Source organism: Vanessa cardui, chromosome 18 (assembly GCF_905220365.1).
Source record: "Vanessa cardui chromosome 18, ilVanCard2.1, whole genome shotgun sequence".
Lineage (NCBI taxonomy): Eukaryota > Metazoa > Arthropoda > Insecta > Lepidoptera > Nymphalidae > Vanessa > Vanessa cardui.
In genome coordinates, this window is record NC_061140.1 from 1,498,713 (window position 1) to 1,526,549 (window position 27,837).

General features: G+C 33.0%; 1 protein-coding gene across 1 annotated transcript in view; it reads right to left on the reverse strand.

Moving 5' to 3' along the window:
• LOC124537211 (zwei Ig domain protein zig-8-like) overlaps positions 1-13,267 on the reverse strand; it is a 252,669-nt gene extending 239,402 nt beyond the window's left edge. Inside the window, exon 1 of the mRNA XM_047113965.1 lies at positions 13,146-13,267. The gene's annotated coding sequence lies outside the window, so the exon portion shown is untranslated. The remainder of the gene's footprint in view (positions 1-13,145) is intronic.
• Positions 13,268-27,837: the final 14,570 nt, after the last annotated feature.

A 27,837-nucleotide genomic window follows, 5' to 3' on the forward strand; every position in this document is an offset into this window, starting at 1 on the left:
TAGTAGATACCTGATATTAGGGAATGGACACTGATTGATTCCCATTTCTAAGGCTGGTGTCTCTCTAATTGTGCCGGATTGCCGTCCCAAAGGATTTTCAAAGAGAGGCACAAAAATATTCTTGCGTTTAGTTCCATGTTTGCGAAAAATAATTTAAATTAGACTAGTTGAAATTCGGTCAAGCGTTAATATTATGAATTTGTGTGTGTCTGAGATAGGATCCCTTGCATAAGCATATTTAATTTTTATAGATCAAAGAACACACTTTTGGACGTCGAGAATTAATTATCAGCGATCTAATTCATAAAACAAAAGAAAATTTGTTGAAACATTAATATACACAGACGAGTATGTATATTAAAAAGTGTTCAGATAAACAAACGTAAATAAACTTTCCTTTCAGTTTTCACATAGTTTCATTTATATACACTTAACTCATTTTTTAAAGTGAGTTTAGAATTTTCCTGGTTAAATAAATGTGTAGTAAACTTTAACCGTAATAATGAACACTGTGTTAGTATAGAAATAAAGTTACTCAATTAACGAGTTAGTTCAGAACTCGCCGCGGCTTAAAATTAACTGTAGTTTAAAGTAGGAATAAGTGAACTCTCAGATTTCTTGGTTAATATTTAAGCTCTCAACACAACCGAGTTCGTTATAAGAATGGAATGTTCTAGTTTATATGGAGATCTTTACCTCTACATAAAACTCGATTAAAATCGGTTAAGCGTTACATTCTCAATTTATCAGTATATTAATTGCTTCAAACATAAAACTGTAACCTTGATTTATGTAATGCGATTAATGTATAATGCGACCATTTACTGATGGTATCAAAGATTTATCATAAAATAATTTAACATTTTAAAAGGTATTTTAATGATATAATTTTATTCGGAGCTCGTTGCTATGACTGTATGAGACACCCAGTGACCTGATATTACTGTGAAACATCCACAATATATGTATTGTGTATGTGTGAGTGCATACTGTGTGAAAGAGTTTCATACGTTAAGTAAGACCAAATATTAATTAAAATAAATATTTTTTTTTGTGTGATATATATAAGTTTCAGCTACAGCAGTGTTGAGTGTTATCTTTATCGGATGATAAAGATTTATTAAACTTTTATAGAATTTGTTTTACAAATGAAATGAGATCATCAAGATATAACCGGTTGAATAAAGTATATCACGACCCGATAGAAAATTAACTAACTATTAAAGTCGGATAAGAATAAAAGGAGGATCAAAATGGCGGCTAAAAAAATTGATATTTTTGCACGATCCAAATTAAACCACTACGTCTGATTGTTTGGAAAAAAGGTCATCGCACTCCAACATTTTTTTTTTATTTCATTTCGAATTCACTGAATAATTTATATTTTATTATTAAATTGTTTTGTTTTATTATATTTTATTTAAATTAAACATTTACTCGTTGTACAAATATGCAGAAAATTTCGAGCGCCATCGTACCCAAGAGCAATTCAGATTTTAAATACGTCTACAATTTAACGAAGCGAAAAATGGTTTGATGTAAATTAAAAAAAAAGTCAAATTAAGTTCCAAATGTCATGTAATACAATCCAGCGTGACGCATGAGGTCGTTGCTTCTGGAGTCCTTGACGAAACAAAAGAAGGAGACACTAAAATTTTACTCGTGAAGTTAAATATACAGTTTGTCGCTGACTTTTTTGGATTTTTTTACGCCGTTATATCAGGTAGTCTTCAGAGTCCTACATGGGTACCACTACATTCAATCCACACAGTTTAGGTTTGAAAATAGAAGTCTTTTATCAAAGATCTTTTTCTGTTTGTGATTTTGATATCCATTTTATTGTTTTACTGAGATAGTGTTACGATCTCCCGAATACACGTCTATGTGTATAGATACATATGTGTGTGTGCTTAAAATATCAAAATAACTCGTATAACTATGTGCATTTATCACAACTGAGCGCTCTAATACATGAATTCTAAAATACACTCAATTACCACTGAAAATATAAATTGTATATTATACTAGTTCTTGCCAGTGGCTTCGCTCGCGTTTTAGAGATTGGTTGTCATGTGTTAGGCCTATGTGTTTTCTTGGAGTTCAAGTTTGCTTCATACCAAATTTTATCAAATTCGGTTCTGGTAGAGAAGGAGGCACAAACAGACAACCAGATTTACTTTCACATTTATAATATTAGTAAAAATTATTTTGAAAGAGGCCGACTAAAAAATGATGACTGCATGAAATAAATTAAAAACTGGAAGTTATTTTTACCTACATAAGAAACAAAAGGCCTATAAAGTGTGAAACATCCTATGACATATGCCTAAAGCGATGTCTCTAATCTATATTGTGCCTGTTATTACTCTGGATGACTCGCCGTTCAAATTGGGGCACAGCAATACAAAGACGACAAGAGATCTATTTGGAAGTCAATCACTGTAATTGGTGATCTTGATAAAAAGCCACGAACGAAATTGATGGGGTTTCTTTCCGAAGGTTGCGACTGCAAATCAACTGATTTTCTATTTTTTATTTAATTGTGGTTTCGTTTATCTAAAACTTTGACGAAATCCGTGGTCGAGCACTGTGTCCACCAATTTTCATCGGTATGCCACTCCAAGGTCCCGGATTCGATTCCCAACCGAGTCGATATAGAAAAAAGATCATTAGTTTTTTATGTTGTCTTGGGTCTGGGTGTTTGTGGTGTATCATCACTTCGGATATTCCGTTACACAAGTACGTTAGCTACTTACATTGGGATCAGAGTAATGTATGTGATGTTGTCAAAGGAAAGCATCAGTGCATTTATTGGATACAATTTCGTTACCCTTCTCTGGAACAGGGTGGAATATCCGTCACGGTAGCATGAGAAAGCGATTCTGTTACGTCCGGCGAAGAGACTGAACATAACGCTGGTTTTATAGTGGGCATTCCGGTGACTAGGTATCCTGGGCACCGAGGCCGAGACGATAGACGACAGATATCTAGCTCCCACATAAAGTAGGGCGTAACTCTTTTTTCCAGCGAGAAAAAAACTGTGGAACAAAGTCAAAAATATTCTTCATGCTCAAGAGGAGCAAAGTCTTTTAGTCTTTTAATCTATGTTATAAATAATATTGTACAATTATAAAACAAGCAATTAATTTGGTGTTTTGAACTTGGCCTTGTCATCTAGATTATCATCAGACATTCTTCCACCAAACAGTAATATTTGGAATTTTTGCGTTCCGGTTGAGTGAGTGAGCTAGTGTAACCTCTCAAGGAATATCACTTAGTTTGGACGGTTATTCTTTGATATAATGTTTCTTAGAATATCTAGGGGGGGACCTCCTTTTACGAACAAATAATAATAATAATAATAATAATCATTTATTTCAAACTATAATTTACATAGATCCATATAGTGTTAGTAAAAATAAATTAATTAATCTTAATACCTAAATTGGTTAGTAAGTTCACAAAAGCAATTTTACTTAATTATATATGACATTTTTTTTTTTTTAACTAATTTTAAACTATTCTACTGGACTACGTGAAGTCGTATCCTGTGAGCTAGTATTGGTGAATCCCAGCGGTCCGACAATGCACGCAAGATGGTGTAAATACATAATATTGTAACAGCTACATCAGAAAATCCAAGAAGTAGTCTTAATCACATCAGTTACTAATAAATAAAGAGTATTTTAGCTGGAAATGTTTAATCTCATAATGTCCCTAATTAGCTAAATGTGAAAATTCTTCGGTCTCCAAAGTAATTATTTTCCGACGTCATTACGCAAAGATATTTTTTTTACGTAACACGCGAGGTTTTCCATCAAAATTTCGGTATGACACGAATATCATGTTAATTAACTTACTGATAAAAAAAAAACGCTCTTTATCTCTGTATGTTTTTCATGACATCGCAAAAGGCTTCCGCACAAGCCTTTCACTATGTGCATATGTTATGATGGAAGCTTTACATTAAATTAATCCTATAAAGCTTTGATTCGAAAGTGCTTGTAATAAGCCTATTTGATTCCTAGCAAATATTATGAATAAAAAAAATATATAAATTTGTTTGTTTGTTACGCTATTTCTATGAAACGTTGCATTAGTCAGGACACAAAAAAAGGACACATGATGCTTATCACCTGCTAAGAAACCGTGAATGGAATCTTGTTAAGTTTTTATCTTGTTTAATTCTGTGAGTCAAACGTTGCAAATATTAAAATAGTTATGCAGGAACTAGATTACAAAAAAATACACCTAACAAAATAACTAATAAATCAAAACTATATTTCAAACCCTAATAAAAATAAAATGACAATTAAATTCGGATCTCAATATTTACTTGGTGGTAGGGCTTTGTGCAAGTCCGTCTGGGTAGGTAACACCCACTCATCAGATATTCTACCGCCAAACAACAGCAATTGGTATTATTGTGTTCTGGTTTGAAGGGTGAGTGAGCCAGTGTAACAGGCACGAGGGACGTAATCTTAGTTCCCAAGGTTGGTGGCTCATTGGCGTTGAAAGGAATGGTTAGTGTTTCTTACAGTGCCATTGGCTATGGGTGATGGCTTACCATCAGGTGGCCCAAATGCTCACCCGCCAAATAATAGCGTAAAAAAGAGAAAAAAAAAATGTTTAATCTTAAACTTAATTAAAGAGCCTTAGTGCTAATTTACAGAACATTGTTGAATTATATAAATACTCATTGATGTAAAATTTTCCTTAATTAAATACTCCTTTGAAAACGAATTAAGAAAACAAAAAATGTTCAAAAAGAAACGAAATGAACGAGGCTTAGTAAAAAATACAAGTGAGCCTTTTAGGAAAATTTAGCGTATAGATAACTGAGGTCACGAGCTGATATGAGTTATAAAGCCCCCTCAGAATATAACGCCTCGATCCCATTGATGAGCAGAAGCGATAGCGGGAGCGGTTTAGCAATATACATGATTTATATATTATAGGACTATTTAGTTTATAGAATAACATCAACTGCAACAGCCTAGCCTTATTTCAAATCTAATAGAGCAGAGTATTAAGTAAGCAACGATACAGTACCTACCAGAAATGTATAAAGGTAAACATATATGTATATATACAATCCCATTGATGCACAGTTCTCTCAGAATATATAATATATTTAAAAAAAAATATTTTACTAATTATTATTATTTTCCGAGACAAATGTACACAACTGTTAATCTAACTTTTATTAATTTTATTTGGATTAGAGGTTAGATTTCGTCTTTATCAGCCCATTTTTTCTTCATTTGGAGAAATGTCAAGGCATATAGGAATTCTAATTTACTTAATAATTGAAGCATATACATATTTAAATGCGTCATATTACATAACATGACGAATTATAATAGAATGCATAATGGACAACATTCAAAAGTTGATATAATCGTCTATATATGACTTTCAACGCACACACAAATCTACAGAGTCTTAAGGATGATTGAATTTTGTTTTTTACCTTAGTTTGAATTTTATCCACGTGAAGTCGAGAGGAGCTAGTATTTACATATTTTAGAATATCTTAGTCATAACCACGCTCTCTTATCAAAGTTTCAGCACAAACATTGAAAGACTTATTTTTTACTACTACATATATAGACTATGATATAAGTCTATACTTATGTTATAATGTAAAAGTAACTCTTTTTTATGATATAGTTGCGGACGAGCATATGGCCCAACTAATGGTAAGTGGTCACCATCACCCATAGAGAATAACGCTGTAAGAAATATTACAATTCCTTACATCGTCAATGTGCCACCAACCTTGGGAACTAAGATGTCATGTCCCTTCAAACCAGAACACAACAATACTGAGTACTGTTATTTGGCGGTAGAATAACTTATGTGGGTGATACCTACCCAGACGGGCTTGCACTAAGCCCTACCACTAAGTCCCTATCTGTCTGTCTGTCGGTCGGTTTCACGACCAAAACACTCAACCGAATTTGATTTAATGAAGGTAACTTGAACTCTAAGAAAGGACATGGCTAACCAACCCTTAAAACATGAGTGACGCCGCGAGAGGCAACTAGTTACTTGTAAAATAAACCAAATTCCCATTTTATAAACATTCAATTTAAATATAGAATTCAATATATTCAATTAAATATCAAATAAGATCCATCATTCCCGCTCACGCCTCTCATAAACGTACTTGACCTAAAAGTCCCTTGAGAGAGATTAGACGAAATACGGGCGCATATCAGCTAGCTCATAAAGATGTTTAATTTATAGCACAAGTATAAGATAAGTACAGTAAGTAAGTGAGTAGAGATTTGAGTAAGATCATAATTTTGGATAAACAATATTATATATTATTCTAGCGACCCGCCCTGGCTTGGTAGGGGTGCGATACTGGTACTAAATACACTACAGGATTTGTTCATTAAGACATCTCAATAGAAACTTTTAAAATTATCAGTATTTCTTTACTACATATATTGTCCATGTATTATATACAAAAACCTCTCTCTCAAATCAATCTATCTATTAAAAAGACGCATTGAAATCTGTTGCGTAATTTTAAAGATCTAAGCATACATAAACACGGACAACGGTAAGCGACTTTGTTTTATACTATGTAATGATAGGCCAGTAGGCTCGTTGTCATTTTATTACTTGTAAGTATTAGAGCAACATAACATTTCGATTGTTGATTATTTTAATCGGTACACTAAATCGAATATCGATAATTTAGTTATCGATTTAAAGTGATGTATTGTATGATTAAATTGTTGTAATCAAATGCTTAGCAATTAAATAAACAAATGAATTAATTTAGAATACATCATCATAAGACAACCGTGAACCGTGTACACTTTGAAGTGTTGTTCAAAGAATAAATATGAGAATTATATACATGGCATTTTATCTTTTAATGTACAGTCAGGGTAAGAAAAGGTTCGTCACCTTAAGATCTATTTTCGTGTGCTCAGTGTGAGCGATAATATGCTTTACGGATCGAGAATGACATATTGCGTCGCAATGTCGTTATAAGTCACATCTAGCAAAGATTACTATGTTATTTTAATTTTATATACAGTTGTCAATTTAGTGCTTTAGTTTCAAAAGGTAATAAGAGTGTACGGCTTGATATAGGAACTCAATATTAGCCTCATTGGTTATATTCACTGAATGTATGTATTTGCAGGTATATATGTAGCTTAGGCTATAACCGTAGGCTGTAAGCTGTTTATAATACTAATAGGTAATTATTATACATATACGAGCTCGTAAACGATGGATTTACCACATCACTAAAACTGCTTTCAATTTGACGTAACCTTGTTAAGTGGTAAAGCAGGATACATATATGTCTTTATATAGTACGGCACAAGTTAGAAGTAGCATCGGCAAAATTCGTAAAACCGATCACATCCGAATTGAGTACGCAACATATTATTATGCGAATATGATCTTTACACAAACGTAATAACTTGTAATAACACATGAGTTAATATATTCTTCAATTTGACAAGACGATTTACAGAATATAATCTCTAGCGGCGAATAGCGTCGAATGGCGCGATAGAGAGCTATTTCCATTGGTTGTGTGAATTGGTAGTCATTGGTTTTATTGAATTTGCCGATGCTATATCTAAGTTGTGTCGTACTATACAAAGTCATGTCAACTTTGTATGAGTCCGATGTATGCACAAAGCGAATAGCATGAATATAAATAAATTTTTTATCAATTCAAAATTGGAATCGAACGTATTCTTTTTTTTTTTAAATTGTCTGAATATATATTCGAAACTTTTATGACAATGAAAACGATTTCAAATTTATGTATTTGATTAATAATTTACAAAGAAAATTGTGAAAAGAGTCGATTAAATTATTATATTCAATTGAAAATTGTTTTTTTTTTTTATATAAAGTTCGATGATAGCAAGAAGATTTTTAACCAAAGTCTATATGACTACTGACATACGGTAACTTTTTTTATCGCTAAAACGCCTAATTAGTTTATATATACGTTTACACTTAGATTATTCATATTAAATATAATCGTAATACGATATATATCTAGATTTTTGGAACAAAAGCGTCGATTTTAGGACGATAATTTAGACTACCTCCTTACTTGATATGTGAGAATATCTCCGAGGTAATTTCAGATCAGCCAAGTTTCTACATAAGAACTTTTTTTTCAGCTTTAAATATTAGAAAGATCTTAGTCTCCTTATATTATTTCACTACTATAATATACGAAAAAACAGACAGGTTTTACTATATGGCACAACAACACTTATATATATCTATATTTCCAAAAGAAAAACTCTCTTTCCATTAAATTAATATATTTCGAACATGTATTTCTGGCCATTTATAAAATTTCATTATGTAAAAAAAAAAAAACATTCACGCCTTGTTAAAATTCAATGAAATAAATTTCATATAAAATATACAAATTGTATTAGAGAACAACGACATTGTATTTTCAATATATTGTTCAACATTGGAACGGTGTAAACAAAAACAATTTTATACCAATCGGTATGGCGATCCGTTCAATGCTATAGAGGCTATTGTGCTACAGCGCTCTACTGTAGTTACATAAAATGAAAAGTATTAAAACCTTCTTCGTTAATATACCTTCTTGGTGATAGATACAGATGTATTGGCGCCAAATAGCAATATTTAGTATTGTTTTGGTCGGGTTTGAAGGGTGAGTACCAGTGTAACTACAGGCACAAGGTATATAGTATCTTAGGTTAGATGTGTTATGACGTAAGGAACGCATTACAGCGTCAATGTTCAAGAACGGTGGTGACCACTTAAAATCAAAATCAAAATATAATTTATTCGAGTCGGCTTTTACAAGCACTTTTGAATCATCATTCGGAGAGTAAGTTCTTCCGATAAGAACCGGCAAGAAACTCAATACTCTAAAACTAGAAACTCTACTACATTAAAAATACAGTCATGTTCTGGAAGACAATAAGTATTAATTCCAAGCCTTTATATTTTTTTATGCTTTTTTATCATCAGATAACCTATTCGCCCGTCCGCCTACATATGACATAGAACAATTAATAATTATATAAATATATACCAACACAGCCACCTACATGATGCCACCTTCACAGTGATTAGTAAAACGTTATCGGAATCCATTAATCTCAATACTAACAATAATTTATATATATGAAATGAATGAACGAATTTATTTATATCTCCGTAGATAAAAGTGATTCTCATTAGATACTCATCTATATCAATATTATATATATGAATGCAACTCTCTCAGTCTGTCGCTCTTTTAGTACAAAACCGCTGAGCTGAATTTGATGCAATTTTGTATGAAGCAAATTTGAACTCCGTGGAAGGACATAGGCTACTTTTTTTCCTAACACATGGCAATCATACCCTTAAAAAGTGATCGAAGCTGCGTACATCAGTAGTATTATATATTTAAAGAGAGGTATCTAAAAAAAGTAAATCCTATACATCACCTCACCTCATCACCCATTTGCTATAATATACGATCATGTAAATATTTGGGTACTAAATGAAACTAGCCTTATTAGCCATCTAATTAATAGCCTAGCCATAGATAAAGGTACTGAAACAGTACCAATTAGTAACCATTAAACCATTTTATTTAAACAAATAATTATGTTGCAAGCTAACCCAAATAACCAGTCGATCAGTAGTTACTGAGCGTCTTGTCAGTTTTTATTAGTATATTGATAGATTTAAATTTAATTCAAACCTGTAACATGACAATTTAAGGAATATTTGATATGTTTTTCCATGGCGCAAGTCTATTTTTAAGGGCGACTGAAGTAAACTATAAGAACACATATTCTGATAACAGAGAATATTAAATGACTTTCAAGTAGCTTATTGGACGGCGTTTAGTAAATGTAATAGAATGTTAATCAAAAGGCTAATTTAACTATTTGACTAAACATATAAATAATAATTTACTCATTTCATTGAAATAAATGAATTCATGGAAAAATTCGCAAATAACGCTTAAGAAGATTTTTTTCTCAGAATCCTTGTTCCTCTGTAATTTTTAAATTATAATGAAATATTATAATTTTACATAAATGTTATATATATTATAATTGCTTACCAAATTGCGACTTTTTCCTGCTCAGAAACACGTGTACCTAATAGACTATGGACATTTCTCAAACTCATTTATTACTTATTAATTACCCCGCCAACGGTGAGCGTGGCAGAAAGGCTGATTCATTTTTCGCACAGAAGAAAAGAGAGGAAATTATACTACTTCTCTTATCATTCAATTTCCTTATTCGTACAGAACCTATTTTGATTTATAGGTTATTATCTAAACCCTGATATTATAATTCATGTTTTAAAATATCACCGGTAAGTGTTTTTAAAAGTCATCAGTTATTCTACCGCCAAATAACAGTACTCAGTATTGTTGTGCTCCAGTTTGAAGGGTGAGTGAGCCAGTGTAACTACAGGCACAAGGGACATGACATCTTAGTTCCCAAGGTTGATGGCACATTGACGATGTAAGGAATTGTAATATTTCTTACAGCGTCATTGTCTATGGGTGATGGTGACCACTTACCATCAGGTGGCCCATATGCTCGTCCGCCAAACTATATCATAAAAAGTCAATTATGAATATTTTGCAATACAAAACAAAATATGTATATATAGTACACACAGCATACAAATATAATTTAATCAAAACCAATACATAATTAAATAAATTATAAGGCCGTATGATTTCAATTACATATAAAATCAAATTTCTTCGAATATTCAACCATAACATGAAATTACTTTCTTTGTCTTAGCCGAAACCGACCTCAAACCAATCTCGTGCTAAGTTCTGATCTCCTAAATCCGATAATTAAAAAAACTTCGAACCCACCTCCCATATTAAAAAAGTTTCTCAACGTATTCAAGTTATTTTATATTCAACCGAATTTTATTATTGGGTTCACGTTCTTATATCACTAATGCGTTACCACCAAACAATCACGGTGAGTGAGCCAGTGTACAAACCACGATATACGAGATGAATACATACAACAACAATAACAACAGCCTATAAATTTCCCATTGCTGGACTAAGGCCTCCTCTCCATTTGAGGAGAATGTTTGGAACATATTCTAAAACGGGTGGAATACACATGTGGCAGAATTTCTATGAAATTAGACACATGCAGGTTTCCTCACGATGCAAATTACAGACAAATTAAGCACATGAATATTCAGTGGTGCTTGTCTGTTTTTGAACCCACAATCATTGGTTAAGCTATCTCGGCTCTCGGATGAATACATGTGAAGATTAATTAGCAATATTATAGTATACATTAGACTGTACATTTGAATCAATACATTGTATTGTATAGATCCATTCATTCACGACGGCGCGCCCCTCCACTCTTAATTACACAGCGTACATTAGTATGAGTGACAATGTGTGTACTGACAAGATGTATTTGTGTATGTGATAGCTAATGTAAGATTAAAGACTATTATTATTAATACGGATTTAACAGCCTTCGTGCATTAACAGATTTATATTATGTGTTCGATTTTTCAATTTCAATTATTATTTTAATTTGCATTTTGATTATTTATTATTAAAATGCGTTAGAAAGATGTTTTACTGTGCGTGAGATATCTAAAGCAATATTATAGATTATTATTATTAATAATTAACAGATCTATATTGTTTATTGAAGTTACTTAGATTATTATCTTTTATCAATCTATATTAATTTTAGAATTGTACTATTGTTACTTTTTACTTAGTTTTATAGAAGCAGTCAAAGCTAATCTACCAGAATATATTGTATGTATCTATAACATATATATGTTTTATATATCTACCTATTTAAAATATTAGTAAATATTGATATGTCTGTATATTGATTGTGATGCGAATTCAGTGAATTTTTTGCTCAAATACAAGAAGGTACGTAGCCCAAAACAACTCTTATTTATTATAACGATTGTATACCTTGTTTTTACTAATCTCAATGATACAGCCCTGAATTCCAAACTTTTTAATTTAAGTTGAAAAGAAAAAGTAAGAAGGACTAATTACAAAAAGAACCTAACTATAAATAATCGAGATTTATCTCGTGCTTCATCTGTATTATTTATCTGTATCTATGTGTAGGTGTGACTTCGTGTATGTGTATGTATCTTTAAATGAGTTTGATATAAGTGTATTCATTAATTTCATTCAATATTTTCCTAACTTTTTCTTTAAGAGATCAAAGATCAGTAATAATTTATCTTGCAAATCCTACTCCGGAGCTAAGCTAAATTATATTTAAAAAAAAACGCTACTTTTGTCATTAAACATAATCATTAATTCCACCCGTGCGAAGTCGGGATACGCAGCTAGTTATTTATATATGTGAAGAATACTAATCTAGAATTTACCATAACATTTCAAATATTTATTTATTTAAATTAAAACGTAATAATCCTATTTTATTGGGTATTCGATAAAGGATATCAACACATTAGTCCGAATTAATAAAAGCATGGCATCAAAATTAAACCATTGAAAATTGTACGATATATGTATTTATATAATGTATAATAATTGTATATGAACATAATTTAATATTAAAGCTAATAGGTGTTGTTAATTTTAATCGGCATTTGTAATGACCGTATAAAACTATTAAATAATTTATTAAGAGATTATTATAACAAATATTTATTTTAATAGTAACACTGAATTTTAGCCGAAAAGTTATTATATAATTAATTCTAGTATAATATTTGTACTCGTTTGTACCAGTTAAAGTTATTCGTAAATTTTATGCTCATTTTATACGAAAATGATGTAGGTGTTAAAAATGAGCATTCGTGTAATATTAAATTATATCGATTATAATTTCTCACAAAGCTCTGAAATATAATGCAAAATCTCTTTCAAATAATTCCTGACTATATAAAAACCAATTTGTTTAAAAATGGACCGATAAAAAGATACGGTCTACTGATAGAATTACATCTAGTAAAATAGAATGCTATTCCAATTTTAAATAAATTTATATTTTAAACGATTCCGATTCAATTATTTTTTAAAACAATACACACGTAAAACATTTAAATAGTTACAAATTAAAAATAGAACATCATAAAAACAACAAAAAACTTACAGCATGGTATTCCAAATTCAAAAAACACAACACAAGCACACACACAAGTCACACTTTCACATTAGCGCGTGAAAATCAATGTATAACGCTCACTGTACGGGCGAGCCGGGTTAGGGCAAGCGCGAGACTGCGGGAGAAAACGCCGGCGGCGCCACCTTCGTACTCGAGCGATATTCCATTTTCAAACGATCAAAACTTCTTTGATGCTTTTTTAAAACCAATTATTTATATCTATGAAGGTACAGGTTTTATATATATTTGTCGTGTCGATAATTAAACGAATGTGTATTTTCTTTCATTATTCAAATATAGAATTTTAAATAACTCAGACGTTTATTATTATTAGAAGTATTTATACAATTTAATTACGCTTGGTTTTCAAACGAACATTATGATTAGTTTTTGAAGTAGAAAGTATAAAATTAAAAATACAAACCGTGAATCTTTTATCGTTATTTTGTTTTGTTTAAGTACTATTCTTGGCCTTCTTTAACTTTTAATTCGAAATGAAGGCATTTTATTATTTACTTTGTCAACAGTATCCAAATTACAGATGTTTCGATAAATATAATATTTGTTGTTGATAAATTTTAATGAATTTTTTGTGACTCCAAGAACGCGTAAAGTGGTCCATTAAATATTTCCGTTTAAATCCGTTGAATCTATACTGAAATTTACATCGTAAGGCAACCTGCCTGTAAAAGATTTTTGACACATATTTAGCAACGAGCGATGGAGCAGCGTTGGTGAATAAACTCCGAGCTTCCTTACGAGATAAACTTGGAGTTTTAAACGTTCATGGGCAGTTTTTAAAGTTTAAAGGATTTTTTAAATATTAACGGCATCTTGCAGACGATTGCATGATATAAATGTATTGTAAAACCTTTAATGTCTGCTGGTCTAAGACCTCTTCATATTCAGAAGAGAAGACTTGGGACTGACTTCACCACGCTGATTAATATAAAACATAACAGATCGTTATCCCCATACAAGTTTCCTTACTATATTTTCATATAAAATTGATAGATACGTGTTGATATTCGGATATGTTATCTTCAGCTTAGATTCCTATGCCTTCATCATTGCTCCATCTTGTCATATTATTATATTATATGTATAAGTTTTAGCTGTGGCAGCGACTTCGTCCGAATCGAAATGTAAAAAAAAAGTATTATTTTTTTTGTTGACCTGAAAAATGAAATGTGCGACTATCCATTTCTGTAATACTATAAAATACATTAGTTTCCAAAATTCTGATCAATCGGTTAGAGCCGAGGTGGCCCAGGGATTAGAACACGTGCATCTTTACCGATGATTGTGGGTTCTAACCCAAGCAAGCACTACTGAATATTCATGTACTTAATTTGTGTTTATAATTCTCTCGTGCTCAGCGGTGAAGGATAACATCGTAAGGAATACACATGTGTCTAATTTCATAGAATTTCTGCCACAGTTGTATTCCACCAACCCGCTTTAGAACAGCGTGGCGGAATATGTTTTGAACCTTCTCCTCAATCGGAGAGAAGGTCTGAGCCCAACAGTGGGAAATTTACAGGCTATTGTTGACCTTGAAATGTAATGTACAAGTTTTTGATTACCCTATCCGTTATCAGCGCGATAAAATACATTTGACTCCAAAATTCAGATCAATCGGAGTTATAGGCGTTTCGAAAGAACATCCCAATCTGTCGCGCTTTCAATAGTCGGCTATTTATGATAACGATTGTTTTGAAACCAAGAATTAAGTGGTTATACGAAACTTTTACTTCGAACATCTGTTGATAGTACAAAGGCTGCTATTCTTTTGTAGAAATAAATATAGCTTTCGAAATAAATAGAATAATTCTATAGGAATATTTTAAAGAAGGTAAAAAGTTCTATTTTAAAAAAAATCCATTAGATAGCTCATTCATTGAGAAAGGTTAAGAGTGTTAAATCATGATATATCCTACGGAGCATAAGGGCCACCTGATGGTAAGTGGTCACCATCACCCATAGACAATGACGCTATAAGAAATATTAACTATCCCTTACATGTTATGTGCCTTGTGACTGTAGTTACGCTGACTCACTCACCCTTCAAACTGGAACACAACAGTACTCAGACTGTCATTTGGTGGTAAAATAACTGATGAGTGGGAGGTACCTACCCAGACGGGCTTGCACAAAGCCCTCCCACCAAGTAAACTTATATTTAGCCACTGAACTAACGAGGCAGTCATATTACTGAGAGAAACCAACAATACCCAAAATTTGTCAGAAAACCATCGTCAGAGACATTTTTACCATCATAGTATTGTATGTGATATATACAAGTGCTACATAGGTGGTTATAGAAGCATCTAGGTCAGAACTCTCCTGTGAAGTCGGGACGGGTAACCAGTTATCTATGTAAATGTTTGTCAACTAGATTATTGGCGCATATAAAGTGAACAAATGCAGCTGTTATGGCGTAACCGATTAATTCAACGAGAACCCCAATATCATCGCATTTGTAAGTCATTGAATAAAGTAGATAATTTAAGAACAAATCTTGACCAATCAACAACTACAACAGCCTGTAAATTCCCACTGCTGGGTTAAAGGCCTCCTCTCCCTTTGAGGAGAAGGTTTGGAACATATTCCACCTTGCTGTTCCAATGCGGGTTGGTGGAATACACATGTGGCAGAATTTCTATGAAATTTTTCACATGCAGGTTTCCTCACGATGTTTTCCTTCACCGCTGAGCACGAGATGAATTACAAAGACAAATTAAGCACATGAATCAGCGGTGCTTGCCTGGGTCTGAACCCGCAATCATCGGTTAAGATGCACGCGTTCTAACCACTCGGCCATCTCAACTCTTGACCAATCATGTTTCAACGAAAGTAAAATGTCGAAAAAACAAAGTCGCCTTCGCTGTCCCTATATCCCTTTGTATGCTTAAATCTTTAAAACTACGCAACGGATTTTGATGCGTTTTTTTTTTTAATAGATAGAGTGATTCGAGGTTTTTGTATATAATACATGGACAACTTAGTGAAGAAACACTGATAATTTTAGAAGTTTGTAATGTGATGTCGTAAATAAACAAATTTTGTAGTATATTTAGTATCAGTACCCGTTCGAAGCCGGGGCGGGTCGCTAGTTTAAAATAAGGAAAACTTAAGCGGAAATTTCAGGTTTTAAATCCCGACAAACACCGCGGAGTTTTTATTTGCTCAATATACTTTTATAATTCATCTCGTGACGAAAGCACCATGGTTATAAAACATTATTATACTGAATGCGTGGATTGTGATAAAAATGTTTTTTTGAAAAATTAGGGGAAGGTTGCTATGATTGGACCACTTAACTTTATAACATCATATCTCATGAAATATCATCGACAAACAGAATCCAAATGTTGTAATGTAATGCTATTTATGTTAATTAATCATATATAAATTATTGGCAATGTAAGTTGGAAGATTTTAAAAATATACTAAAATAACTTTTCAATGAGGAGTTGCTTTCTTTGGACCAGCGTCACCTTGAATGGACCACTAAGTTGCCATCATTGGACTTAGAAACATTTGTATTAACGGTCCAATGAAGGTGACTCAAATGACACACAATAAGAATTACTTTTATATTCATAAGTTTTTATAATAGTATTATTTTTTTTCCTTGTAAACTAATATTATCACTAACTGTTTAGGAACTTTTCACAAGATCAACGATCAATTACAATAATTTCGAGTTGTCGAGGGACTTTCATAGAGTAAAAAAAATCATTTTTATTTAATTTCACATATATTTTCATACGGAAAATTTAAACAGACAAAAACATTTCTTAGAATTCTACTAAGTGAAAATAATTAATTCGCTAAGTTTCTTTGATTGGACCGGTCCAATAATGGCGTCACCATAGTGGTCCATTGATGGCAACTAGGTATATCAACAGAACGAAAGCGTGTATTTAAAAATATGTAAAATAAAGTAAAAAACTTCATCATCTCTATAAAAGCAGGTAAATTTGCTATCCTGATGTATTACAATCATCAAACATTAATAAATACAGTGCTATCAGTTTGTTGATGGCTCGGTTTTTATATCACGGTCGCCACTGACATGGGTGTTCGCATTACTACGTGCCATGTTTCGCAAGCGCACTGAGGTTTGGCGGATGGACAACGGGTGCGGTACTGTTGCCTAGCATCGTATTGAACTGGTCAAAACACGCATAGTTTTTGAAAGAATTAGGTGGTCCAATGAAAGAGCCGGTCCAATGATCGCAACCTTCCCCTAACCAGCATTATCGCCACTGGAGAAATTAAGAGGGGATGCTGACTCTTATAACTTTTTTCATAATAATATGTAAAAGATAACTTCTTTAAAAAAAATGTGATGTCAGCTGGCTTTGTATTAAAAGTCTCGTATTCGTATCAAAATGATTATAATATGCTATAATTAGTTTTGTTGAGATTTGAAAAGTGGTGAACGATTGCCATATAAACTAGTTGCCTGCGCTTGTACCATACCATTAATAAAACAAATCATTGCACAAATTTACTACATTACAATATAAAAATATGTCACAACCTTGGACCCAATCCTTTGTCCAATTCGTGAGCGTAAACAAAAGAAAATGCGCGGAAAGATTGAAATCCTTCACTAATTCCCAAATTAAGGTTGACATTTATCCTTCCTTTATCAGAATCTCAGCATCCTTCAACTTTTACGAGGAAATAAAGACTCTTATCATGTCTCTAATGAGTTCGTATCAAAGTGTCAAAGTAATATCCGTGAAAGTTTTCGAGCTCGGAAAACATAATAGATTATTAAAGTAAATTTTGATTTATCAACTTTGATAAAGTTGTTTAATGTTAAATTTTATCGAATACAAGGAAATTATGCTTGTCACGTCAACAGTCAAAGAATTTGAAGGTGTGAGTTGTTTAAAATTTAACAGGTATATTAAAATCTTCTTCGTAATACTACTTGTCGGCGCGAAACCACAAATTTAAGAAAAACACGTGTCCAGGAATGATTATTTTAATAATAATAATAATTGAAAACTGTTTGATTGTTAAATTCATATTTTTTATTAAATTGTGAAATGTTAAATTAGTCTGAAATATTTTAATGTTTATAAACAATTGTTTATAAACATTAAAATATTTCATAAATCTTGAGTGAATAAGTCTACCCACCTATTTTTGTTATAAAAGATCATGCGCCCGCCGGTATCGACAGACTTGGTCGAGCCGTCGGAGCGATCGGACCGTCTCATATTGGTATAAATCAGAGAGGATTATTTCATACCACCGAAGATGGTTAAAGATCGAAACCCTGACACTCGTGACGTCAGCTATGCTCATCATGTTTTTTAAAAAAACAGGCTCGGACATGCCTTCTCCGTTATAATCTTTTGGTATAACTAATTTAACTGACCTTATTTAATTATATCTGTATCCTCCAGATGCTCTGAAGATAAACTTAACTTAAAATCCAAGCCTTCTCCATCACAGCAGAACAGCAATTTTTCACTTAAAATATTCATATATTTAAATGGTTTCTTATAAAAAAAGAATAAATAAGTCATATTATTCAACACAAATTTACATAGATTATAAAAATTCCGGTGATAATACATTTTGACTTTCAGGCAAGAAATGTTATATACTGTATTTAATGTATTTAATATACTGTTTTTAATGAAATCATCCTCCTGCCCTTATCCCAATTTTATTTGGGGTCGGCGCAGCATGTCTTCTTCCATACTTCTCTGTCAGACGTCATCTCACAAGTAACATTTTTTCTAACTATATCATCTTTCACACAATCCATCCATCGTTTCCTTGGTCGTCCTCTACCTCTATATCCATAATCTTGGAAAAGAGTAAAAAGTTGCCTGTTTATTGTAGAATCTACATTGCAAACAAGTATCATTAATATATTCCTGTAAAATGAACACTTAAAGGTGCTTGTAAAAGCCTACTTAAATAACGTATATTTTGATATTGATTTTATGAATCTAAATTAAGTTATTCACGTAAACAAATACTTTTCCAATACGAGAAAAAATATTTCAATTTAATTTTCCAGCTCATTGCAAAGTATTTAACCTTAAAAGCCACGGATGGTCATGAAATACCGTCAGCTTGTAACAACACCGAACACAATTCATTAGATGAAAATATTAATAAATAACTGACCTATTTTAAATATTATAACAAAATGTAAACATCTGTTTTTGTGGAGTCTAAAGGAGAGGTAGATTTCCCTAGAGATAAGAGATTGGGAAATCTTTGAAATATTAAATAACGCCGTTTTGAAGTCTCCTATATTTTTATAATTTATACGCAAAATGTTTTCATTGGTCTTGTCGCTAGTTTGAATATAGATCACGGGATCCTGAGTTCGCGTTATGGCTGTTAAATGAAGTATTTATGCGACAATAAATATATATATTATTTACCAGTCGAATTACGACGTACAAGTTAATCTTTTGTTGATAATTTTCCCGTCTCAGAACGAGTGCACTTTAATATCTAAGTATTTAAGTTATTAAAACAACAAAAACAGGTATATTATTTCTATTGTAAGGCCTCCTCTTTTGAGGGGAAGGTTTGAAACATATTCCACCACGCTGTTCCAATGCGGGTTGGTGGAATGCATGTGTCAGAATTTCTATGAATTTGGACACATGCAGGTTTCCTCACGATGTTTTCCTTTACCACCTAGCATGAGATGAATTATAAACACAAATTAACCACATGAATATTGTTACATATGAGTGGTAAAAGCAACTTGGTTACAAGTTAATTTGGCTTGCCTGTGTTTAAACCCGCAAACATCGGTAAACGTGTTCTAACCACTGGGCCATCTCGGCTCATGCTTAAGTTGTTCGCTGAGATTAATTTAAGCCATCAGACAAGATGAGATGTTCGCGTGGACAAGTTAGCATCAAAATCAAGTTATACGCGATTAGCGTCCCGTTCCGTTTATCTTTAAATCTTTCATCTATTTTTTTCCAAATATATTCAACGTGCGTTCCTCTGGTAAACGCTCCAAAATATCGTGACGCTTCACTCACTACGCAATGAACTGGTTATTTGAATTTCTAAAGGCCTCCTATTTATTTCGCACGCTTTGCATATTTCGTATCGTCGCGTCCGCTTTCTTCATCTCTTATTAACTCTCTCTGTTGTATTTTTGTCTAAATAAAACAAAGATGGTGGCGTTATACATACAACGATACATCTTCCATATTTAATTTTTTCAAGAATGAAATTGTTACGTAGAATAAACTCATTAAGCCCCCTTCATATGACTTTTCCATCTTTTTTCTTTCTCTGTCTCTTTTCAATTCAATAAAATTGCTTAATCTTTTTTTTGTTAATGTGTTTATTTTTGTCATTGTGATTTTTTCAAACTTTTTTTTGTATAACTTTTTAGTGTCCGCTGTCAACTTAATTTTTTTAACTTTACTTGCCAAAACTGTTCTATGTAAGGTTGTCTCAATTAAACATTAAGTTTTTAAATCATAATTGTTTACGCACCCTTATAACACACCATCAAATAGTCAAACAGTCTGCCCTTCTAAACTTAAATAAAAAAGTAATTAGATTTTAGCTACGTTAACTCCAGTAGCCAATCACTGCCAACTAATGTATGCTAAGTACGTTAAAACGATTAAGCGTGTTCTAAATGAATGTTAAACAGATAGCTCTGAAGTTTAGATCGTAACTCTATGTACAGTCAGAGTATGAAAGCCTTTGTCAGTTTTCAAATTTATTCTTTTATCAAGTCTTAAACTCTTAGTACCTTTTGAATCTAAACATCATATAACTGCGACGACATATGTCATTAAAATAGATCTTATGGTGACGAACCTATTCTTACCCCAACTGTACTACTGATTATAATCGAAATATATATAATATACTTGGTGGTAGGGCTTTGTGCAAGCCCGTCTGGGTAGGTACCACCCACTCATCAGTTATTCTACCGCCAAATAACAGTACTGAGAATTGTTGTGTTCCGGTTTGAAGGGTGAGTGAGCCAGTGTAACTACAGGCACAAGGGACATAACAACTCAGTTCCCAAGGTTGGTACATTGACGATGTAAGGTATAGTATATTACAAACACAGAATTAAGATGGAACGGATGGAACTTAGAGATTATTATCATAATAATCTGTATTAATATTATATGGGCACTAGGACAAAGGTAGTATTCTCTATATATATATTATATATGTGAAAGTAACTCTGTCTGTCTATCTGTCGTTCTTTCAAGAACAAACCGCTGAACCGAATTTGATGAAATTTGTTGTGAAGCAAACGTAAACTCCAAGAAAGGACATGGGTTTCTTTTTTGCCTAACACGTGATAACCAATCGCTAAAACGCGAGCGACAAGCTAAAATTAATTTATCTCAGTAAATTTGGAACAGAAATGACAATCTGTGTCTTACAGAAATTAATATACTATATTTCAATAAATATAATATTCAATATAAATGAATGATTTTGAATAAATTTTTAAACCATTAATATTTAAAGCTTAAATGTAACACAATATAAAACACCCGATTCCATTTACAGGATGTTCAATTAATGCTACAATCCTTGGTGAGATAAACAAAGGGGCTGTTTTAGCCCGGCGCACTTGTACGAGACTGGATGACCCTTAAACGTATTCGTAAGGGATGTTTCGAAACTCATATTAACGATTCCATTGTTGTCTACTTGCGATATTAAAAATACATGTTCAATTATAAACGAACACATTTATTAATACATAAAGGTTTTTTTGGTATCTGTGCATGTAAATGTATATGGTATGTTGGAATTTTCTTTTATTTTATGACTTGCCTGCCATTTTTCGTAGGATGATGATGTTATATGAAAAACCTTTATTAATTTATATTATATAATCCTTTGGATAAAATTAATGCATGTGTATATCGAATGCTGGAGAAAAGTCTACAAACACAAAAATGACTTACGTTCTGAGCTTAGAACACATTTAAATCCAGCTGCATCCAACACTGATCCAGCTTTGATCAGAGTTTCAAAATTGGCCAAATATTCAATTGATTTGGCGTAATATTTTCGCCGATACTTTTCATATAAAAAAAGTATCAACCTATTATCATCTGGGCTAAAATATCCTCTTCACTTTGAATATTATGGTTTTGGAGCTCACTTCACCAACACGTGCCAATGCGCGTGGCAAATTCATCAATCACGTGCAACCTCCTCACACTGCTTATCTTTAGAGCATTATAAATAATAAACTAACCACATAAGTTCAGTTATGCTTGTTCCTTGAACTTAGAACATCGGTTAAGATTTCACGCCTTTAACGAAATACGGGTCTCATCTTTGAATTTTTCGTTATTTTTGGAACATGTTGCACTGACTCACTCTCTTACAGATTCGAAAACGAACGATTTAAAATGAACTTTGGATTTTATGAATTTTTGATTACGACGTATGTGAAAGTAACTCTGTCTATCATGCTTTCAGGGAAAAACCATTGAATTGTATTTGATAAAATTTCATATGTAGCAAGCGTGAATTCCAAGTGAAATGATCATTATCTCGCAGATGGGGCGCCGGCGCAAGTCCAATCCTGGTGACTAATACCCGACAATGTGATTACGTTTACCGGTGAGGACTGACATAGATGGCTATTTTTCATGTCTAAAATCTGACAACTAACCATAAAAAACATGAGTAAAGTAACAGGGAACAATCTATATTAATATTATAAATGTGAAAGTAATTCTATGTCTGTTTGTCGCTTTTTCACAACCAAACCGTTGAACCGAATTTAATGAAATTTGGTATGAAGCAAACTTGAACGTTACGAAAGGGCATAAGCGACATACTTTTTTGCCTACCGCCCTAAAACGCGAGCGAAGCTACGGGCGATTACTAGTTAGCAACAAATAAGTTTCGATAGAGCATAGTCGATACTTGTAGCATTACGATAAAAGGAGCTTATCGTCGTTATCTGATCTGTTTTGTGATAATATCTCTCTCGCGATATAGAAAGGTAAGCCGTCGCTTCTTTGCGTGATCCTTCACTGGTTGTGCTGTATTTCCGTCCCATATGACAGCATGAATAAGGAAAATTAGCATAGCATAGAGTTTATTTTCTAGACTGATGAATGTATAATTATTGTATTACTGTACTTAAAAGTCGAAGATTTTATATTGAAAATGGAATGGATGGAAGAACTCGTATGAGGTTATTTCTCATTATATTTTACTTGTATATTTTTTATGGCCTATATTGGCGTACGAGCATATGAGCCACCTGATTGTTGGTCACCACCACCCATAGATAATGGCGATTAAGAAATATTAACCATTCCTTGCATCGCCAATGCGCCACCAACATTGGGAACTAAGATGTTACGGTAGAATATCTGGTGAGAGGGTGGTACCTATCCAGATGGCACTGCACAAACCCCTACTACCAAATAGGTACGTGACGGTTGAATTCGTATTTATATGAGCTCCTCCTCACTTAATTGGTATTTATTTATTAGCCTCATTTTTGTTGGTTTAAAATCTCATTGCAAATAACTCAAAACCGATTATAGTTCGACACAACTTAGTTGTAGCGTCGGCAAATTCAATAAAACCGATTACTGCCGATTTATACAACCAATAGAAATAGCCCCCAATCGCGCCATTCGACGCTATTCGTCGCTATAGAATCTCGCGCCAATTCAATCCGAAAAAGCAACAGCATGTAAATCGACGTGTCAATTTGACGAATATATTAGGTCATATGATATTACAAGTTATTACGTTTTTGTAGAGATCATATTCACATAAAAAATAAATATTCATAATTTGAGATAGCGTACTTTAATTCTGATGTGATCGGTTTTACGAATTTTGCCGATGCTACATATAAGTTGTATCGTACTATACTTACCGATCACAGAAAAAATGTCTAAGTTAATTCAAAATTCGTCATATCCAAACAGACTTGAGATACGAGAGTTAAACGTTGTAAATAAAGTGACCGTCAAAGGCGCGTCTGTTCGTAAAAATATTCCAATACAATATTTTTTTGTTTCCTTTGAATATATCAGCAGTACTATAAAAACTTTATGGTCCAACAGCTGTGAGTTTATTATGTGTAGGAGATAAAGGGAAACGTCAAACAGAGCCATCCCTACGTGTTACCGTCAACAGATAAATCACGGTACACAGCGCAGGATACTTTATTCTAAAATTATGTAATCAAATGTAATGATTCCAAGTCGAGATGGCCCAGTGGTTAGAACGCGTGCATCTTAACCGATAATTGCGGGTTCAAACCCAGGCAAGAATGTTCATGTGGTTAATTTGTTTTTACAATTCATCTCGTGCTCAGAACGCGTGCATCTTAACCGTTGATTGCGGGTTCAAACCCAGGCAAGCACCGCTGATTCATATGCTTAATTTGTTTTTACAATTCATCTCGTGCTCAGCGGTGAAGGAAAACATCGTGAGTTAAATGTGTCTAATTTTATCGAAATTCTGCCACATGGGTATTCCACCAACGAGCATTGGAACAGCGTGGTGGAATATTTTCCAAACCTTCTCCACAAAGGGCGAGGAGGCCTTTAGCTCAGCAGTGGAAATTTACGGGCTGTTGTTGTTGTTGTTGTAAATGTAATGAATTAAGAATTCATTAAAAAACACAGGTGTCGTAATATAGCAGATACAATGAAATAATTTACAAACTTTTGAAAGTAATTAAATAGTTCCTAAAATAAAATAAATATATTGAAACGGAAAGCAACCACAACTACCAGATGTATATATTTTTATTATTCGTTTCTTATAGTTTACAACTCTGTTATATTCTGTTTGCCCGTTGCTGTCGCGATATCCCTCTTTTCTTTTTGTTACTACGGTTGCCATCAGCAACAGTCTCCGTAGCAGAAACTAGCGAATGACGTGCCGAAAGGAATGGTTCGGGTATTCAATTCCTCTCACATAACTTTGGCTTTGACTTTGGCTTTGGCTTTGGCTTTGGCTTTGGCTTGGCTTTGGCTTGGCTTTGGCTTTGGCTTTGGCTTTGGCTTTGGCTTTGGCTTTGGCATTGGCTTTGGCTTTGGCTTTGGCTTTGGCTTTGGCTTTGGCTTTAGCTTGGCTTTTGCTAGGCTGGCTTGGTTGGGTTCGGTTCGACTCGGCTCGGCTTTGTTTATACCGTGACGTCACAATATATTTAAAATAATGTTCTATACAACCGTACATAATAGAGATAGAACGAAAGAGAAAGAGAGGTAAACATCACCTGGATCGCTTTTTATTCAAACTTAATTACTTAAACTGTAAATATAATATATAAGACTTATTTTTCGAACGAGCTAGTATTAGTTGTTTTTTTTTGTGTTGTTTAAACAATAATTTAACTAATATTTTAGAGCCTACTTGAATGAAGGATCATTTGATCTTTACGGAAGATATTTAATTACATTGGAATGCCTATATTATAAAACAAGCCCGCTACCTAGCTAACAAAAGCGAATTCGAACTCCCGATATTGCGGATCTATACGTCTTTTTGCTAATACGTTAAAGTCAGTTTGATAAATAATTAATGACGTATTAACAAATTGCTAATTACTAGAACCGCTACAGGGTTTTGTAGTCTTTTCTTAATGTTACAGGTACCGGCAAACAGGCCAACTGATGGCAAGTGGCGAGATGGCCCAGTGGTTAGAACGCGCGCATCTTAACCGATGATTGCGGGTTCAAACCCAGGAGCACCACTGTTTCATGTGCTTAACTTATGTTTATCGTTCATCTCGTGCTAGGCGGTAAAGTGTGTATTCCCCCAAACCCGCATTAGAACAGTGTGGTGATATATGTTCCAAACCTTCTCCTCAAAGGTAGAGGGGGCCTTAGACCAGAAGTGGGAAATTTACAAACCAATGCGCCGCCAACTATGGAAACTAAGATGTTATGTCCCTTACTTGTAGTCACTGACTCAGAACTGAAACTATACTAAGTAATGTTGCTTTTCCGTACAATGTATGATGAGTTGGTGGCACCAATCTTAATAGGTTTGCACAAAGCTCTACCAGGCCTTACCAGCTCTATGGCATTTTGTAGCAGTAAAAATTTCCATTTAAGCGTTACTGGTCTCTAATAGTATGACAGATGAGTCGGAGTTACTTAACCAATTGGGTATGTATAAGTGGATGGATCGTGTGCAGTAATATCAAATCCCATCAAAAACATAAAAGTAAAATGAGAGCCAAGTTCAATGTTATGATATTAACTTTGGTTGTTGACTTCAACGACAAAAGAAGTGAGATCTAAATGGGTGCCAAGTTCCATGGCCAGTCGTGAATTTATTTAAAACTACATAAAATTTCATTTATTTCAATAACTTAGGATAATATATTATAGCCTAAGGTCTGGCTCAGCTAGTCCTCTTATACGAATTATATAAAAGCCTAAACATTATATGTATTATTATATTTAATAGGACTTTGATGTCAGGCATAAATATCTTTTATTCTTAATCTGGTTTTTATTCCAATTGATATCTAAAAAAAACATTGTTCAATTTCCATTACCTTAATATTTGTCTTAAATTATCTTTTTCTTGGAATAATCTTTAAACACAGAAGAGGTAACAAACAAAAAGGTTCTTTAATTCATCATTTCCGTCACGACTGACAAAAATAGCAAAGTAACCTTTTACCTCGCTATTTTTTGTTAATTTATTTTGACTAGTATTAAATATTGCGACACAGTATTTAATTTTTGCTGTTGCAAATTTAATTAATTAAATGACTACGCAGTACGTATTTGTTACATTTAAATCTTTTTCTGAGAATAATAATATAAAAATTGCAAATTAAAAATTACATGATGTCATATGTTCATGCTTTATTTTTATGTGGCGGAAATCTTTACAAATCTGTACACAGATACCCAGTTAGCATATGTGGAATTCTTAAGGACTAAAAACACCAGAATGGTTGCATCACGGATGGAAGAGGCTTTCGAATCGGCTCGTTAAAATGCATTCGTGTACATTATACTGCGCGGAGCGATTGGGTACATCCCGTCTGGTGTACTCCTGACGTCTCATACCCTATGACAAGCTAAAGAAGATGCAATTTGTCAAAATTTGATCCTATAGCTATGGGATCAGACAAACATACATTAATATAATAAGAATACCAAAAATTACATTAATTTTGAATTCATTTTGATATTGAAGTATCGATAATTTTGACAATATATCGCTGTTATTTATAGGTTGTTATAATAAAAATATAATTAAACTATTAAACAATATAACATACATTACTCTGTTCCCAATGTAAGTAGTTAAAGCACTTGTGCTATCAGAAGTAACGACGGTACCACAAAAACCCAGACCCAAGACAACATATAAAACGAATGTATTTTTTCTGCATCGACTCATCCATGAAAACCGGTGAACACACTACCCGATCACGGAGGTCGTCAAAGCATAATCATAGTTGCTAAACACTGGTCTGTTTCTACAAAAAAGGTATTATTATTCGCACTATGTTGTTTTACTTTGCTCGGGTATTAAAAACATGCTTAACAGTGTCCTGTTGTCGAGCTGTACAATATAAAATGCAGGATGTTTAAAGACAGCAAAAGGCTTTATATTTTGTTATATTAAAATGTACGTTTTTATATTATACTTTCCCACAGTA